The sequence below is a fragment of the Pteropus medius genome, unplaced genomic scaffold (genome assembly GCF_902729225.1).
Source record: "Pteropus medius unplaced genomic scaffold, Ma_sr-lr_union100, whole genome shotgun sequence".
NCBI lineage: Eukaryota > Metazoa > Chordata > Mammalia > Chiroptera > Pteropodidae > Pteropus > Pteropus medius.
The window spans coordinates 4,566,846-4,585,533 of record NW_024343733.1 but is presented as its reverse complement, the minus strand read 5'-3'; the positions used below and the strand labels follow the sequence as shown (position 1 = coordinate 4,585,533).

Below are 18,688 nucleotides of genomic sequence, written 5' to 3'. Positions count from 1 at the left end.
CATATTTAGCACAGTGTTTGGCACATAGTAGATATTCAGTAAATGGTATTGTTACTATTACTGTTATTCCTTGGAGAAGAAATTCAGTGTGCCACTTGCTCTAGGAACCTTCTAAGGTAAATTCGGTAGGCATGGTTAAGAAGAGAGGATGTGCAGCAGATTCATTTCTTGTTGCTCAGGTTGTGGTCTGAGCACCAGCAGCAGCATTACCGGGAATCTGTTAGAGATGCAGAGTCACGGGCCCTACCCCAGACCTGCTGAATCAGAACCCGCATTTTAACGAGATCCCCAGGGGATATATGTGCACCTTAAAGTTTGAGAAGCATTGGTCTAGAGCAATGTTTGTCCATTTTTCCTGTGCACTGGGGTGCCTGCGGAGTTTGTTTTTGTTTTTGTCTTTGTTTAATTCAGATGCCTCCGTTGCAGTCCCACAGATTTTGATCCATTGGTCTGGAGGAGGGTTTGCATCATTATTTTTTAAAAGCTCCCCAGGTGATTCTGGTGCCTGGCAAGGTGCATTCCAGGTGCAGCAGGGGCTGGGTCACTAACTTTGAAATCAGATAGAACTAAGTTTGATATAAAGCCTTTCTATTTCCTAGCTGTGTGACCTTAGGCAAGATGCTTAACTTCTCTAATTCTCGATTTCTTCACTGTCACATGAAAAGAATAATCCTCTCTCTTGGGGTTGTTATGAGGATGAAATTAACACTGATTACGTACAAAAGCCTGGCAACAAGGTATTGCTAAATGTGAATGCATTTGTGAATTACACTGTGCTGGGCCTCTTGTGCGAATTACACTATGCTGGGCCTGGAGATGATATGATATTATGGTTATCAATATTAATATTAGTAGCAGTGGTATTGTTTTCAAATATGAAGCATTAGGAGCTTACTGGGACGTGGCACATCTGTGATGATGGAGGAAACATCCATGGATGGATTAAGAAGGCAGCCCCAGCAAGGTCAAGGAAATAAAAATCCTTGCTACCATTTATGAAGCACTAACCATGCACTTAAAGCACTTAACCACTCATTTAAAGGTGGCACGCAAAAACCCAAAGTTCAGCAGACCGCCAGGTAATAGATGCGGAAATGCTAAAACCTCTGGAAAGCACTGCCCGAGCTCAGGGGGTTGCTGGCACAATTATAGCTGGGGGCCTGGGGGCTAAAGAGCCACTCAGGGAGAGTGCCAGAGCCCCAGGACACTCCCCTGTGAAATAAAGGAATGCGTCCTGGTCCTGCCTGTTCCTCAGGTCTCCTGTGAGAACTAAGTGAATGAACCAAGTGAAACTATGTTCCAAACTTTCTAGAGCTACTGATATGATAGTGGAATTCTATGATTACATAAACACTGGGTGCCACCTAACCTAACCAGAGCAAGGACTCTATCATAAGTGCTTCCCACCAGAGTCTACATGGGCTCTGGACTAGAGCCAGACTTGGGTTCAAGTCTCAGCACTGCCACTTCATACCTGTGTGATCTGAGCAGTCTCTGGACCTCATTTTCCACATGCAACAAATTTTTGCTCTGTGTCTGTAAAATAGGGATAGCACAGCTGTCACGCAAAACAGCTGTTCTGCATACAGCAATAGTAGGTCCCAGGTCCCTGCAACAATCTATTGTCCCCAATGTACAGATGGGGAAACTGAGGCACATGGAGGCAGGATGATTATGATCATATAGCTAATAAGAGGTGTAGCCTTGCCTCAAACTCAGGCAGTCTGATAGCCACGCTAAGCTGCACCGCCTCCCTTTAAAAAAGGATCTGGGTATCTACGGCTAAGTCTTCCTTCATTCACTGAACAAACAGTCACAAGCACTGACTGTGTGCCAGGCACCAGGCTAGTCACTGAGGATGCAGATGTTGGGCAAGTACCTTGATCTCGTGGAGAGGGGAAGATGAGGGCAAAGGAACAAGTGGATATAGAGGCTCTTTCTGATGGTCAGGGGAGACTTCTCTGAAGACAAGACATGAGTGACAGAAAGGGATCGATCTCAGGAGACAGTGTCAGAAAGGAAATTCCAGAAAGATGAAGCAGTGAGTGCCAAGGTCCATGCAGGGAACGGGCTTGGCATATTCAAGGGACAGAGAGAGGGCTGGGGTGGCTGAGGCCCAGTGAGAGGGAGAGAGGGTCAAGAAACACCAGGAATGGCAGGGAGAAAGAAGCCAGAACGTGTAGGGTTTTTATAGGCCAGAGTAAAGGGCTTTGTTCTAAGTGCACTAGAAAGTCTTTGGCAGCTTAAGCAACTGAGTCAAGGAGACTTAACTAAGATCACTCTGACAACTATGCAGCGAGTAGACTAAAGGGGGAAAGGATAGAAGCTGGGATATCAGTGATGAGACTAGTACAGTTGTCGGTACAAGAAATGATGGTAGAAATAAAGGCTTATGTCCACGAGAAGGCACGTACAGGAATATCCATAGCAGCATTATTCTAATAGCCACAAACTGGAAACAAACACATGCCCATCAACAGTAGAATGTATAAATAAATCGCGGGATGTTCCTATAGTGGAATACTACACAGCAGTGAAATAGGAAAAACGATTGCTGCCTTCAAGAACATGGATGAATCTCCCGAACATAATGCGAGAAACCAGACACAAAATGGCACATTCTGTTTGATTCCATTTATAGGAAGTCAAAACAGGCAGAATTAATCTGTGATAATGGAGGCTGGGGCGTGGTTCCCCTCGAGATGTTACTGACTGAGAGGGAGCATGAGAGAGCCAGCTGGGGTCTGAGAAATGCTCTCTATCTTGAACTGTATGGTGGCGATATGGGGCCGATGGTTCGTAAAATTCATCAAGCTGTGCGCTTAAGAACTGTGCTCTTTATTATACGTGTTATACCTCAATTTTAAAAGAAGAGAAACATTTAAAAATTTTTAAATAATGAAAGAGTGGGTCGGGCTGGAAGCAGCAGAAACAGAGTGAAGAGAATGAATTCAATAGGTCCGGTCCCTCCCTTAGCAGTTTGGAGGAGAAATTGGCCTTCTGGGACTGCTGACAGCTCTGTCCGTGACTTGTGAGCTGCTCTCTCTCGTAGTTGAGGCTGTCACCCAAACCAGGAACCACTCTGTGGCACACACAGTCCCAAGAGACCAGATTCCCCAAGAGTATGGTCCATAATGGTGAGCTCTGGCTCCCCGATTCCTGCCAGCTAAACCAGGAGGAATTGGGCCATGGTGGGGAAATAAACCAACTCCATCCAAAGGGAGCTGACTTCTGTCACCCAAAGAACCACATGAGAACTGGAAGAACAGAAGCAGCCATAGACTTCACTCCTTCTGCCTGTTTTCAGATTGAGCAGCCTGCACTGAGTTCCATGTCACATCCAAAGGCTACAGATTGGAGCCTGCTGCATGGGGAAGCCTCAAGAAAGGGTTCTCACGAGCCAGTGAAAAATGAGCTGGAAGGTGCTTACGTTCTTGCACAGAGATGTATGTCTTTCATGTCCCTTTTTTTAAAAAAAAAAGTTCGGAAATCTTTAAAAAGCACCTAGAAAAAAAATAAATTACATACATACATATATGTGCATGTGTACACACACACACACGCACACACACTCAAAAATGGGGTCCCTTCTCAACTGCCTCTTTTCACTTAATAACCGATCTTGACTATCTTCCAGTTTCATTTAATAGACGTCAAGTGCCCCTATTTCATTCGTTCCATAATAAAACAATAATGGATAAAGCTAGCATCCATTTGCTGCACACTCTCCTAAGCACTTCTTGTGTCTGCGTGCCTTTAATCTTCACTTCAGTCCTATGAAGTAAATTCCATTATTATCACCCTCATTTTACACACGAGGAAACTGAGGCTCTCCAAAAGTTTCCCCCAAATCAGGGCACAGTCCTGCCTTACATGTAGGGGCGTCTGACACCCAGGTCGGCCCTTCACCAGCACACGTGATCATGATCGCCTCCGGATTCCACCTGATGGAGGTGCCCCTCCTCGTGTACCCAGATTGAGGCCATGTTCGCCATTCCTTATATGGATGAGCTGAAAAGCATCCTTGTGACAACGGGGGGTCAGCATGACGACCCCCTTAGGTGGAATGCCTAGATGCGGGACACCTGGTGGAAAGGTGATGCCCCTTGCCAGATTAACTGTCCTCCAAAAACTCTCGCACTAGCAGTGCAGTAATTGTCTGCCTTCACAAACCCTCCTGCTTTTAAAAGTCTGAGCCAAGAGTGACTCTCCATCCTCCTTCTCTCCTTTCTCTCCTGGAACACGCTGACGTGCCTTTGTTGAAGCTGACCAAGGAGAATGGGTGTACAGGGACAGTGTTCCTAGGAGACCTTTCGTGAGCCCAAATGGCATAAAGCAAAGAAGCGATTGCATGAATTTATATGGAAAAATGTTGGAGCATTCCCAGACCCCAAAAATAACCTATCGAATCATACCAGATAACACATAAAACCTAAAATAACACCAACACACAGTAAAAGCAGAGCTGCTCTCGCTGCTTGGCGTGCACGCTGCCTCTGTCACTGGCTCACTGCAGAACAAAAGCTGAACGCTATTTTAGCTTTTCGCCTTTTTCACCGAAGCAAAAATCCCCTTCCGCTTTCTTTTGGCTAGTGAAAACGGGTGCTAATGTCGGTCTTTCATAAAAACGAAGGGGCAGCGTAACATGAACTTCCATATCTATAGAGGCTTTCTCCTCACGGCTAGAACTCAAGCTCCTGGAAACAGGAGACCACACCTTATTCATCTTTCTGTCGCTCTCAGCCCCAGGGTGGGAGGGCAAGCATTTGCCCTGGGGAAAGGGCCTGTCCTCAAAGTAAAGGACGGGTTCTCCTCTCCCAGCCTCTGTGTGTGCTGTTTCCTCTATCGCTCACTCCACTCTCACCGCTACTTAACCTCACAGCTTCGGCTCCAACATCACCAGCGCCACCTCCTCCAGGAGGCTTTCCTTGTTCCCCCAGGTGGGCCTGGATGCCTTCTCAGCACCTCCACAGCCCATCCTTACCTTTAGTGTAACTCTGACCACAATTACGCTATACTGAACTTCATCACATCTAAGCCAGCATCACTATTTTGTATAACCTTAAGAAAGACTCTAACACAATACTTTAATAGCTTCGTTGAGATATAATTCCTATACCATACTATTCGCCCATTGAAAGGTGTACAATTCAATGGGTTTTAGTAATATTCACAGACAGGTGCAACCATCACCATGTCGAATTTAGAATATTTACATCATCTCAAAAAGAAACCCTGCACCCATTTGCTATCACTTCCCATCTCCCAACTCCCACCCCTATCCAGTCATAAGCAACCACTAATCTCTGTAGATTTGTCTATTCTGGATTTTTATATGAATAGAATTATATACTATGTGGCATTTTGTGGTATTCTTTCACTCAGCGTTATGTTTCCAAGGGTCACTCACATTGTAGCGTGTGTTAGTACTTCATTCCTTTTTATAGTAGAATAATATTCCATGGTAGAGAAAGACCACGTTTTGTTTATTCACCCATCAGCTGATGGACATTTGGGTTGTTTTTGCCTTTTGCATGTTGTGAATAATGCCACTATAAACATTTGTGGACATGTTGTTATGCAGACATGCTTTCATTTCATTTATATGCCTAGGAGTCTCAATGCTTTCTAATCACTTAGAATGTTTATTTCTAATTATTTAAACAGCACTTTTAGGCTTATTTAGACATCAACTTTTTTATTACCTATCACTCTAGCACATACTTAAAAAGATAGAAGCAAAATGTATCAGATAAGCTATTCCAAAAATGTCTTCGATACAAAGTCCGGGTCTTTTCAATCATTTTTTAAAACACAGTTGCCAGTGTCCATGTTTCACTATAAGATATTGTCCTCTGTGTCATCAAAATCAGCAGAGATATAAGAATTCTTGAAAGATGCTCCGTTCTCATCTCTAGAAGAGACTAACCTCATCCTGACTGCTGCTGATCAGTGGTGATTTTACACCATTGATTATAAGGTGCATCCCGTCTCAGAGAGATTAATATGTGGGGGGAAAAGTCCATCTTAGAATTCATGAAATATGGTTGTTTCCTTTCTGCCTGCCTATATCCTGCATGACAGATCATAAGTGTCTTGAGGACAGGAGCCAATCCACCCTGTATTTATTCGTGTATTCATTCAGTCACCAAAAATATATGCGGTACCTAGCCCACACATGATATATTCTTAATAAAAATATATCAGATGAATGAATGAATGTTGACTTGCTTTGGAAAATGGAACTCACCCCCGACTTGGGGGACCACAGTCAATTTATTTCATCTCTCTGAGCTGTTCCCCCATCTGTGAGATGAGGGTAGTGGTGAGGATGAAAAGGAACTCCTAGGAGCAATGCACACAGGAGGCTACTTAACCATATTTGTGGAATGAATAAGTGAATAGTAAAATAATTATTATTGCAGCTAAAAGTTATTGCTCCCTTTTTGTGTGCCGGACACTGTTCCACACACGTTATATGTGTTAACTCATTTTTCTAATCCCTCCTTTAACACTCACAACAACCCTACAAGGTAGGTACTAATATTCTCCCCAGTTGACAAATGAGGAAACTGAGGCATGAGAGGTGAACGAATGAATAAATACAGGAAAGAATGAATACTGTTTTACATTAAATTCCCAGGCATTCAATTTCTAGGGGCTAAACTGGGTCAGTCCCTGTCTGTAAAATGGGGAAGTAAATCATTCGTACCTCATAGGTGGGTGCCAAAGAGGAAGTGAGTCCATGTGTGTTAAGCACCTGATTCAGGTGCAAAGGGCAAAGTGAAGTCTGACCCATCTGATAGGAAAGCCCCCTCACTGCTTGGCCAGGTGACCTTGGGCAAGTCATATAATTTCTTTGAACTTCACTCATTCATAAAATGGAATTATGAGTACCCTGCATTCCCCAAGTGGCAGTGAGGAAGCTTGAAATCATGCCTGCAAACCTCTAGCTCAGCCAGTGACTGCCTTAAAGGAAGCCTCATCCTGACAGGTGGTCCTTACCCAGCCAGGCCTGCTTTCCAGGAAAGCTGAGGAGCCCAAACTGGCTCTTTCCTCCCAAGGCGAATCCAACATGTGCTGCAGCGCCAGCCCTTCATGCTGTCATACAGGATGGGCAGGACCCATAGATACATGCTGCTTCCCCCAAATGAATAAATCATTACAAGAGAGCGTTATGCATCCCGCCAGCATCCATAAGGACCTGAATTATATATAACGAGGCTGAAAAAGCTATTTATCTCAGGCACGTGCAAGTCATAAAATGGGAGTTCTCAGGTAGCCAAGACAATTTTCAGATGTTGCCATTTTTATCAAAGAAATAAGGCCCACCGAAGGAGCACCCTGCCCGGCGGGCGTAAGGATGCCTTAATCAGGTTTATTTAGTATCAAAGGAGAGAAATCTAACACTTCCTCCTAGCTCTCCCACCTCCTCCGCCCACCTCCCCAGTGTGGCTGCTTCTCAGTTCAGGGCTCCAGGATGAGCTGCCAAGAGCAACCATCTTCCTAGTTGGAAGCATCTGCTAAGGAGCCGGGGGTGGGACTGAGTGTGCTCCAAATCCCTGGAGGGAGAGAGGGGCAGGAAGAAGGGATTGCAAGAAGAGAAAATTATATAGTAGCCAGAGCTCTAAACCGGAACTCGAGAGTCCCATCTTTGCCACTGATTACAGGTGGGGGAAACTGAGGCACTTAATGGTTAAGTAACTACTTGTCCAAGATGACATGGGGAAAGAAAGGAGGAGCTGGAAGGACAACCCAGTTGTGTCAGACAGACATTTATGCAGTGCCTGTTATGTGCCGGCACTAGGAACACATGGTAGAGAGGTCCCCACATGTGTGCTTGCCTCTCCTTCCCCATTTTCCGGTCACTCTCCATGGCCGGCTTCAGTCCACCAGGCTACCCTGCCAATGATGCTCAAAAGCGCCAAGTGCATTGTTACCTCAGGGCTCTTGCGCTTGCTGTTCTTTCTGCCTGGAACACTGTTCCTTCAGATCTTTGCATGGTTGATTCTCACTTCCTGGCCTGTGCTCAAATGTCACCTTCTCAGAGAGGCCTTCCCTAACCACCTTATCCAACTGGCGAGGGCCTCCCGTGCCATGACATTCAGTCACCTTTTCATGTGTTGGGTTCTCCTGAAGCAAACCCAGAGATGGAGTGTAGGGTGTAGGGGAGGACCGGGACTGAGCAAAAGTGGGAAGATAAACTGTGACGCAAGTTCGACGAAGCCTTGTCCTCCCCAGCAAAGAGCTCTGCAAGTGAGCATTGCCCACCAGAATGCCCCGACTCGGGCTGAGACGGCCGGGCCTTTGTGCCCCCTCTTCACATAGTCACTGGACACAGGTTCCCTGGGAAAGGTGTGAGCTTGGGCAAGGTGGCTCTCTCCAGCTCAGACAGACCCTGAAGGAGCCGACAGGTGAGGGCCGTCTGCCGAGCACATCCTCCACAGCTGGACACCAAGTCCTTCCTTGGCGGGGGATGTGGGTGGCACACCTCCACGTCTCCAACACTCCTTACCCTGCTTTAAATTTCTTCCAAGTGCTTACTACCTATCCGACATTCTATATATCCACGTATTTACTTGTTTATTGTCTTTCCAAGCAATTAGACTCTGAGGTTTCCTAGGATATAGACAATGACTGTCTTGTTCTCATTACCTGGAACAGTGTTTGGCAAATGGCAGAGACCCAGTAAAACTGTGCTCGATGACCTTGTCTGACTTATTCCACTTAGCATGGTATTCTCAAGATCCATCCCCAACTCATATGTGGGATTTAAAACAGAAAGCAACAAACAAATGAAACAAACTCATACATACAGACAACAGAATGATAGTTACCAGAGAGGAAGGCGAGTGGGGGAGCATGAAGAGGGTAAAGGGGTTCAAATATATGGTGACAGAAAGACACTAGACTTTGGGTGGTGAGCACGCAGTGTAACATACAGATGATATATTACAGCATTGCACACCTGAAACTGATATAATGTTATTAACCAGTGTTACTCCGATAAATTTAATTTTTTTTTTAAATTTGCTCAGTGAATGAATAAATGAATGAGTGTCCTCCATTGCTCCCAACTTAATAAGGGAGACTGACCAGTGAACAGACAATTACATTTCCACATGGTGAACACTCTCAGAGGGGATCCCTGGGGCAATGAGGGCTCTCTAACCCAGCCTGGAGTGCAGAGAGTGCCCAGGGAAGGTTGTCTGACTCCAAGTCCACTGCCATTTCCACTACACCAGGACCAGACGAGCGGTACAAAAGCAGCCTTTGTTGTACTTGAATGGCCACTCCATCATCTTGATATGTCGTGTACGGTCACTTAACCGTTCCATGTTTTTATATATTGCCTCTCCAACCAGGTTATAACTTCTCTGAGCCCAGGAGCATGTCTTACATTCCTTTTCTTTATCTCTCTCAGTGCAAGTGTGGTGTTTTGTGCACTGTTGACACTCACTGAATAATTACTGAACATATGAATAGGTCCTTTACGGATGAAGATAGCATGGCCATGGGTGACCAGGTTTTCTAACTTCCAGTTGAGACAAAGGCCTGTAAAGATGAAAATAGCTATCACTTCGTGAGCCCTGGCTCCAGCCAGATACTGTGCTAAGTGCTTCGTATACACCACACTTATCAATTCTCATGACAGCCTTGCAAAGCAGAGGTCTGAATATTGTCTCCATTTTACAGATGAGGAAACTGAGGCTCAGAGAGAGGAAAACATTTGCCAAAGGTCACACAGTCATTAGGTGGTAGAGCTGAGAGACAAGCCTGATTGTAGGTTCTTGACCATGACACTGACTTTTTGATGTTAAGGTGACAGAACGGTTTTAAATCAAGATGGAATCATAAAATCTGGGACATGAGGTCAAACATCTCCATAAGCCCGAAGTCACCAGGATTTCTGTGTATAGAAGAGGGCAGTGGCAGGACAAATGGCCACTTGGCCCTATTCATTTCTATCTCAGGAGTAATTCCAAATGTCTCCTCTCAGTCATCAGTTGTGTCTCCACCAGAAGAAAGAACCAGCAAGCTATCTCCCAAAGAGATTTATGTGACAACGTGAAGGTTGGGTGATTGTTCCCAGATCATTCCAAAGATGGAAACCTAGCTTTCTCAACACACTGAGAGTAGCATCATCTCCCAGGGTTAGACTCACATTAGCCTCACTTTGAGACTGATGTATAAACCAGACGACAAATTATTCATTTGCAAAGAGAAATTACTCTTGTGAGGATTGTTTCAGGAAGTCTACGTAACCAGTACTTTCTCTCCTGGTAAGAAGACCAGCCTGCAGAAATAAATAATAACCTAGTTTCTTGGTGAATAAAATTGGGACAAGGAGAGGTAGATGTGTTCACTTAATGTTGAGTGGCAGTAGACTGAAATGGCTGAGTGCAAGCATCTCATGGAAAGGACAGTTCGGAAGGGATCAGAACCATCATAAGTGCATTGGCAACGTAGGAGTTGTGGATCATTTGCAAACCAGCCTTGGAAATTACACAGCACCACTTCCACTTCCCTCTTACTTTTCAAAGTAAGTCACGGGTTGAGCCTGGATTCAAGGGGAAAGGAAAAAGACCCATCCCTTAACCAACCTTACGGCCAAGGGCACATAATGAGCTGACTTGAATGGCCAGGCCTGGGACACATGATGACTCTAGATCTAAGGATAGGATCAGTTCCACCCAAATTTTATAAACTGAGAAAAACTGGGGTACTGTCACCAACTGACGGATGAAAAGCTGCCCACTAGGCATAGTAGAAGAGCACTGAGGGAGGACTCTGGAGCCTTAGTTACTTTCTTTGTCCTGCTGGATTCCTCGCTCTTGCTCCTTAAGCTTGCTTTTGGCCCATCATGATCTCTATGTTGTGTCGATCTACTATTATCTCGGTGTAGTATCTAAGTCTAACCGTATTCCTTAGAGATTCCTGAGAGTGAGTTTGATTGGTCCAACTCACTTCCTTTTTATAACATCTAGGATCCTTGGCCAGCCTATGGAATAGCTGTCCTTGGATCATGGGGCTACCCCTGGCCCAATAACCTATGGCTGGGAGGGGGAGACACGTGGTATAAAACATGGATGTCTTCAGAGGTACACCATGAAGGAGCAGAGAACATGGATGTGGCGAGAGAGGCAGGGACATGGAGTGAGTGGTCATGGCAACAAGTAGAAGGGGACGTCTGTGCAGCTCCGTGAGAAAAGGAGGGAGGTGCTTCCCTCCCTGGCTTTCTTATTTCCGTCACTGAGAGGTAAATCAATACTGGTAGAAGACATTTAAAGTTAAGTCACTTAATACTGAGCCCAATTTTCATAGCAAATCAATGGGGAGCAAAGGGGTTTGATTTAGAACTTCACCTTGAAAAATGAAACTAACATTTATCAACATAACAAAATTTAGGTTACCATTTCAATTATGCATGAATTCTTATAAAGAACAAAAAAAGAATTAAGTAGTAAAATTTGTGGTCTAATTTTTCTGACAAAATCTTTCTCTTTAGGTTTGGCTTTCATAGCCTGATAGCAAAAAGGTCTTTAAAAAAAATATTCCAGGGCCCTCTTCAATCTTTTGATATTTAAATCTTTCTCTTTTGAAGAGCTCACCATGTCACCTGGTCATTTTTTTTTTCAACTGTTAACACTCTCGGAGATGATATTCATAATATTGAATAACGAGTTACAGGCATCAACTGATCAGGACAGTCACCATGACAGCCAGTGTGTCTGAACCCCGGGGTTCAGGTGAATATCAGTACTGGCTATTCTGAGGCAACCAAATTTTCATGGGTCATCTGTGATTTTTCTGTTCTTTAAGCATGTTTCAACACTTTCATCAGCTTCACAGAATCCTGCATCTTAGGCATGATTTTCAATCAAACACTTGCAGATAGATTACATTATATATGCACCAGGGTCAGACAGTTGGTGAGAGACTGATTCTCTTTAAAGGACTCATTGGTCCATTCGAGGACATGTGATGGGCATCCAAAATTCAGGGATCCTTCAGAGAGAGAGCCACAAGGAAGTTGACATAGGAACAAAAAGGATTCATGCTGGTGTTAAACAGGAAGTATCACTGATTCGTTACAATTTTTAACAACTGAAGTTATATAATTATTGAAAGATTTTATAATAACTTGTTCTCTAAATGTTCTCTACACAACTCCATTACCTCAAGGACTCATATGATAAATACTCAATAACAAGTACCTCTGGAATTTTGTTTGTGAACTAGTTGCATGTATTGTCCTTCCTTGCCACCAATAAGTCTTGCTGAAGGTAAGCAGGATTTATGCTTAGGGTCACCAGATGATTTCAACAGAAATATCGGAAAAAAATACAATGACCGTGTATGGGTCTGATATTTTCTGAATTTGTTTCCCAAGTGAAAACATTCAAATATCAGACTGCATGGTTCAGACTAGAAATCATGTTTATAAATTCAGGACAGGTCCCCTTCTCAGCTATAGATTTCACCCCCCCGATTAAGAGAAGTGTAAAGCTTGCCTTGCTAATCATGGAACAGAAAACACAGAAAGGTACAAGAGGTGAAGAAGCAGATGAACTGATGAATTTCTCCATCTTTTCTTCTTGCTTAGGCTTTGAAATTTAATCCTCTGACTTAGGAGTCAGGACTGGGGTATTTACAGGTCCTTGGGTATCTCCTCACCCCCAGTTTTGAGGAATGACAGCAATTACTTCATATTCTGCAATGCTAATTAACTCCAATTGGTCAAAGGCTTGTCCAGATGAGAAACAGTTTTGAAAAGGAACTCGTGAATTCTGCAGACTGAATATTCAGTAATGAACATATTAACATACAACCTTCCCAGGCCTCGAGTTGGAGTTTTTTCAATCTTGGAAACAGAAAAGCAAGAGCATCTAAAGCTAACGGTCACTGGCTCTCAAAAGAGTATAGTGGTTAAAAGCTTGGGTTATGCAACCAGACAGGCGTGGATGTAAATCTTGGCTCTGCTACTTACTGACTGTGTGATCCTGGGTAAGTCAATCTGTGTGTGCCTCAGTTTTCTCATCTATAAAATGAGAAAAATAGTAGTATCTACTTCACAGGGCAGATGTATTAACTACAAGTTGCTTTCAAGACCTAACACATGATGAATGTCCAATAATCATGAATCTGACCCATGGTAGATGATCTGGGTTTTTTTTCCCCCCTACCAGGCCATTATTCTTCCTTGCAGTAACAGCCCTTTGGGTTTCCTTTGAGTAACTACTCCTCTATTCATAGAGTGGATCAGGATACTAAATGAATTGACTCCAATTCTAATGCTGAACCTCTGTATTAGTTTGCTAAGTCTGCACAGACTGGGTCACTTAACAGAAATTTTATCCCAGCTCTGGAGGCTGGTAGTCTGAGATCAAGGTGTTGGCAGGGTTGATTTTTCTGAGGTCTCTCTCCATGGCTTGCAGATGTCCATCTTATTCCTGTGTCGTCACATAGTCTTCTGTGTGTGTGTGTGTGTGTCCTAATTCCCTCTTCTTATGAGGACACCAGTCACATTGGATTAAGATCCACCATATGACCTCATTTAACCTTAATTGCCCCTTTAAAGGCCCTATCTCCAAATACAGGGGGTTAGGACTTCAATATATGAATTTGAGGTAGACACAATTTAGCCCATAATAACACAGGACCCAGATGTGGCAAAAATACTCCCCTCCCCCTAGTAAGAGTGATTGATTGATTCAATCCTAGACAATTTTTAAAAGTTTAGTACATAGAATTTCTTCATCTGCAAGATTGTGTGTTGCAAAGATACTGTAGAATGGAACTTCTGGGGTCAACATGTGGACAAGGCCAATTGAGAAGAAAATAGAGAGATGGAAAGGGAGAGACTGAGTCTTGATGCTATCATCTGAGCCCCTGGATCTAGCTGAGCCTGAAGCTCGCATTGAGAGTTCACTCCTATAATTCACTAAACATCCCCCTTTTGTGGCTTGAGCCAGTTTGAATTGGGTTTCTGTCACTTGCAACCAAACAAGTCTTGACTAGTATAGCCTCTACTTAATTGTTAAGGAGTCTGTAGATCCTAAGGAAGTAGAAAGAAAGGGAGAGGATCAAGGAAACAGGCTGGAAACTGGAAAGACTATTTACAAAACAAATTAGGTGGGTAATCTAGTGAGCACATAATACAGGAATCAGGGTGGATTTAGGAACAGGTGTATATTCTTGTAACCTAGTCTAATATAAGAAAAATTGACTCTGTATATTAGCTAAGGCAAGGAGTTCTTCACTAAACCATGGGCTTCTCAGAGGCAGCAACGGCGTCTTATTCAAATGCAATGTATCCATAGTGCCCAGAATGAAATATGCGCTCAAAAAACATTTGTGAACTTGAATGGGCTTGCCAGGAAATCTTTTGCATTTTATGATTCAACACACACAGGCTTAAAATAATGAATTTGCTATAGTATTATATTTGCAAATTCTCAGTACACTCATTGTTAAAGAATTACGTTAATAATCATACAGTAGCTGAGTATTCATTTTAATGAGGTCCAATAACTCAGAGGGGAAACTTTCAAGTCTGGGGTCATCATTAGCTGACCTAGAACTGGCCCTTTCCTTACCTACAAATTGTATTATAATTCTCTGTTGCAGTCTGGAACTGCTTTGCTTGGGACCCATTGCTGCGCTTGTGAAGGGGTTTGGGTGGGAAAAGGGAAGAAGGTATGTTTATGACATTGGACAACAGCCTTAAGTGAGAAGAGTCTGGCCTCATTCTACTTGGGTTACTGCACCACTAGAGGAGAATCTTAAACTTGGGAGACTCCAAGTTTCTACCAGGCTGCTGGTAACCTGTCCATCCTCCCCTCTGGAGAGAGATTACTCTTTACCCTGGAAAGTAAGTCAATGTCTCTGGCACATGGTGGAAGGTGTCTCTAGCTTTATTGCCCTAGAATGTAAGCAAATATCCTTCAGGAAGAAAAGGAAAATTTATTGTCCTGGAATATCTCCAGGAAGAGAGAGGGTCTCTATCAGTTTGCCCATTCAATTATTTCTGAACAAAACTTGGCAGTGTGCTTTCCTGGGAAGGTCCAGACCATATAAGAACCCAAGAAATCCAGGGATGATTATATCCCAACAGACATTTGTTAAGATGATGATGTCACAGGATGGAAGGAACCTGGATCTCTTCCAGTCACCAGATGGAGGAGAGCCTTTGCTGACACACATGAGACTTTACGTGAGCAAGAAATAAACTTTCGTGAGGCTCAAACACTGAGATTTCAGGCCTTGTCTGTCATGGCAGCTAGTGTTAATTATCCTAATGAAGATGACTTTAACATATACATCAGTCAAATTATACTCGTATGAGAAATAAGACAGCTAGCCAATATATAATAAATTCCAAATGATAAGGCTGGGGGCAGGATTTAGGAGAGAGTAGAAAGAAGATTAACTAGAGACAGAGGGAAAGGAAGCAGAATATGAGAGAAGCCGCAGCTGTCCAGGAACATGTCCCCCAGCCTCGGCACAGCCGAATGTCATCAGCCCACCTCATTCATGAACATCCACACTGGAGCCAAAGCCGTGAATGACTTTCACACCAGTTTAGATGTTTTCAGATCATCTTAAGCTCAATTACAGCTAAACCAATTACTCCAAACATCATTATTGAAAAATCACCAACCAGGCCTGCTAATTGCATTTGCGGCTTCTTCATCATATTAGTTCAGTCATAAGTGCAGTGTGCTCTTCTCAGGGGATAACCATGCACAAGACCAATTTCCTTAGGATAAGACTTTCAAATCATAGTAGTTCGGAACTAATGTGTCTCGGGAAATAAACTGTCAGATCAATAACATTTGCAACCAGAAAATATTTGGAGCAAACAGAGTAGCGCCTGCGGCTGAGACCAATGTGATCCTTACCTGGTACTTGGAAGCCGTCCTGACCTTTGAGATTTTTCCAACGGGTCGATTTGGAGACACTGTTCACATCACCTGGTGAGACACAAAGGAGACTCATTGTATTACTTTGTGACTCTTTCCCAGGGAGCTCAAGGTATTATCACTAAACTGAAAGAAGCAAATGACATTTGTTAAGCTCCTTGTGTGTTCCAGGTTTGATGCCCTGAGCAGTATATACAGAAATAAAAAAATCTCTATAGAAATACAAAAAGGAGTCCAAATTCTGGAGCTGAAGCTTCCTAAGGCAAGTTTCTTTGCTTCTCTGAGTCTCAAGTTCCACATCTGTAAAACAAAAACAATATCTACTTTCCAGGGGTGTCTTGATGATTGAAGAGAAGGTATGCAAAGTGCCCAGCTTAATGCGTGACAAATAGTAGGTGTGCAATGAAAATAATAGTTACTGCTATGACTTTAAGTATCTTTTTTTAACTGAAATTAACAAATGTTCATTAAACAAATTAATGTTTCCTCCTCAACTGGGCCATTTGAGGAAAAAAAGAAGTTTATACACAATCTAGGTTGTGCCACATAATTCTTCCACTCAAATAGAAAAGGCATATTATTTTTTTTTTGAAGTAACAGAAATTGTCAGTTTCTATTCTTTAATTTTTCCCTTTTTTTTTTTCCAGGAAAAGCCCTTAATGTAACCTAGCATTCTATCAGTACCAGGAAAAAACTGAAAAGTCAATAAAAAAAGGAAGAAGATACGAAAAGCATAGAAGAGTAAGAAGTATTTAACAATTTGTAGAGCTGGAGTTACTTTTGAACCAGTCAGGCCTGGGGTTGAATTGACTGGGCACTTAGCAACTGTGTGACTTTGGGAAAATAACATAATTTCTCTGAGCTACGGTTTACTCCCTGCGAAATAACAACACTATCTGCCTCAAAGAGGTAAGGTGAAAACTAAATAAGATGATGAATAGTAAAATTTTAATGAATGTTAGTTCTCATTCCCTTTTTTAATCTCCCATAATTAGGCTTACATTAATTCAATAAATATGTATTGAGCACTGCAATGGACGCCGGTGATATAGTGGTAAATGAGACTGACAAGGTCACTGTCTTCGCTGTTCACTTTCTGGAGGGGGATAGATAAATTACTCAGCCAATTCCACAAATCAGTGGAAAAGTACATTTGTGAGAAGTGCTAGTGAGACAGAACATCACTTGTAAAATTCTTAATCTTTTAGGAGGAAATGAAATGGGACATCTCTTGCAGAGTTAATCTTTTTAGTAAACCTAGTTAAGTTTTCTTCACTCCTTTCTTTGGGAAAAAAAGGCCCTCTCCCTCAAATCCTGATAATTGCCCCATACTGGTGACTCAGATCCTCTGGCTATTGATAAGGGTCATCAGCCCATTGTTAGGCCAGACAGGGCCCTTAGAGTCTGAGAGGGGAGGGGACGTTAGGCCAAAGGTCTTTTTCTACTCTTTAAGAAATATATTAACCAAGCCTGTTTCCTTTTACTCACTTAATAGGCAAAACAATGATAGAAATTAATAGATGTATGATTTAAATAATAAGTTTGTATCTTCTTTTCCTTGTCTAGGGACTGAGGTGGCACTTCGGCAGGAAACCCAAGACCGAACCCCCCACGCCCCCGACTGAAGCAGAGAGGGAAAGAGCTCTTATTAAACCCCAATAGGCAGGGACAATGGCCCTTCTCAGCGGGAAGCAGATACGGAAGAGACCTCCCATCCCTCAACATCCATATTAATAATAAGGGGGTGCATGACTCTTAGAAAAGAGGTAGGCAGGAAAATTAGGGGGTTTCGGGTCTGCTTGCAAAGATACTGAGGTCATCCTATCCTAGAAGGGGTCCACCCTAATGCGCCCACAATTAAGCAAGCCAGAAGGTATTTTTTAACTCACACAAAGAAACCAGTAGGCAGAGAATTAGGTACCAGTTTAAGCCTGTCACTCACATCTGTGCAATGAAGACCTCGACAATCTTCAACTCACCTGAGCCTCATTATATCATTATTATAATATGATGCATATGCCCGGAAGTTCATTAACATTGTAACAGACTGAATTCTGGGAACGAACATGCGCAGAAAGCAAAATGATGAATTGCTGAATCCTGTCAATCTTAGTTGTCAATCAAGGAAGCTCACTCCTCTAAAATAAAAGTAATCACCCACAGCAAAAAGGGATAAAATCCCCGAAGGCTTTGTTACGAGGCCTTTTGAGCCACGCTTCTCTTGCTCAGGCCCGCTTCCACGTCTGGAAGTGTACTTTCCCTTCTAATAAAGCTTTTCTTTTCTACTGTATTTCGGTGTCTTGCTCAATTCTTTGTTTGAGACATCAAGAACCTAGACAACGCGCCGGGAGAGGACCCCACTCACCGGTAACACTAGGATAAAACAATAAAGGTGTTAAGGAGAGGTTGTTAAGAGGACCTGGTAGAGCTGTTAAGAAAGGCCTCCTCTTGCCCATTCAGGGTTATAACCAATAGTGAGAGGATAGAAAGAGTAAGCAAGGGGCCAGATCATGCTGGGCCAGATCATGGAGGGTGAACTACAGGGCCACAGCACTGTACAATCATGGGAAAAACCAATTAGTTGAACATACAGCCTATGCTGTAGGACCAGCAGCCCTAGTAGGCAATATGAGGAATATAGAAACCATAAGGGACCAGAAGCATAAATAAAATACAAAGTATGTAAGAGCAAACGTTCAGAAGAAAAAAGTAAATTATAGAACTTGCAGCTGTGATGTAGTAATTGAGGCAGGCCAATGTTG

General features: G+C 43.1%; 1 long non-coding RNA gene across 1 annotated transcript in view; it reads right to left on the bottom strand.

Moving 5' to 3' along the window:
* The window catches only part of LOC120606771 (uncharacterized), a 244,315-nt gene that overhangs the window by 148,966 nt on the left and 76,661 nt on the right, over positions 1 to 18,688 (bottom strand). The window contains exon 2 of the long non-coding RNA XR_005653986.1: positions 15,906 to 15,977. This is a non-coding gene — a long non-coding RNA (uncharacterized LOC120606771). The remainder of the gene's footprint in view (positions 1 to 15,905; positions 15,978 to 18,688) is intronic.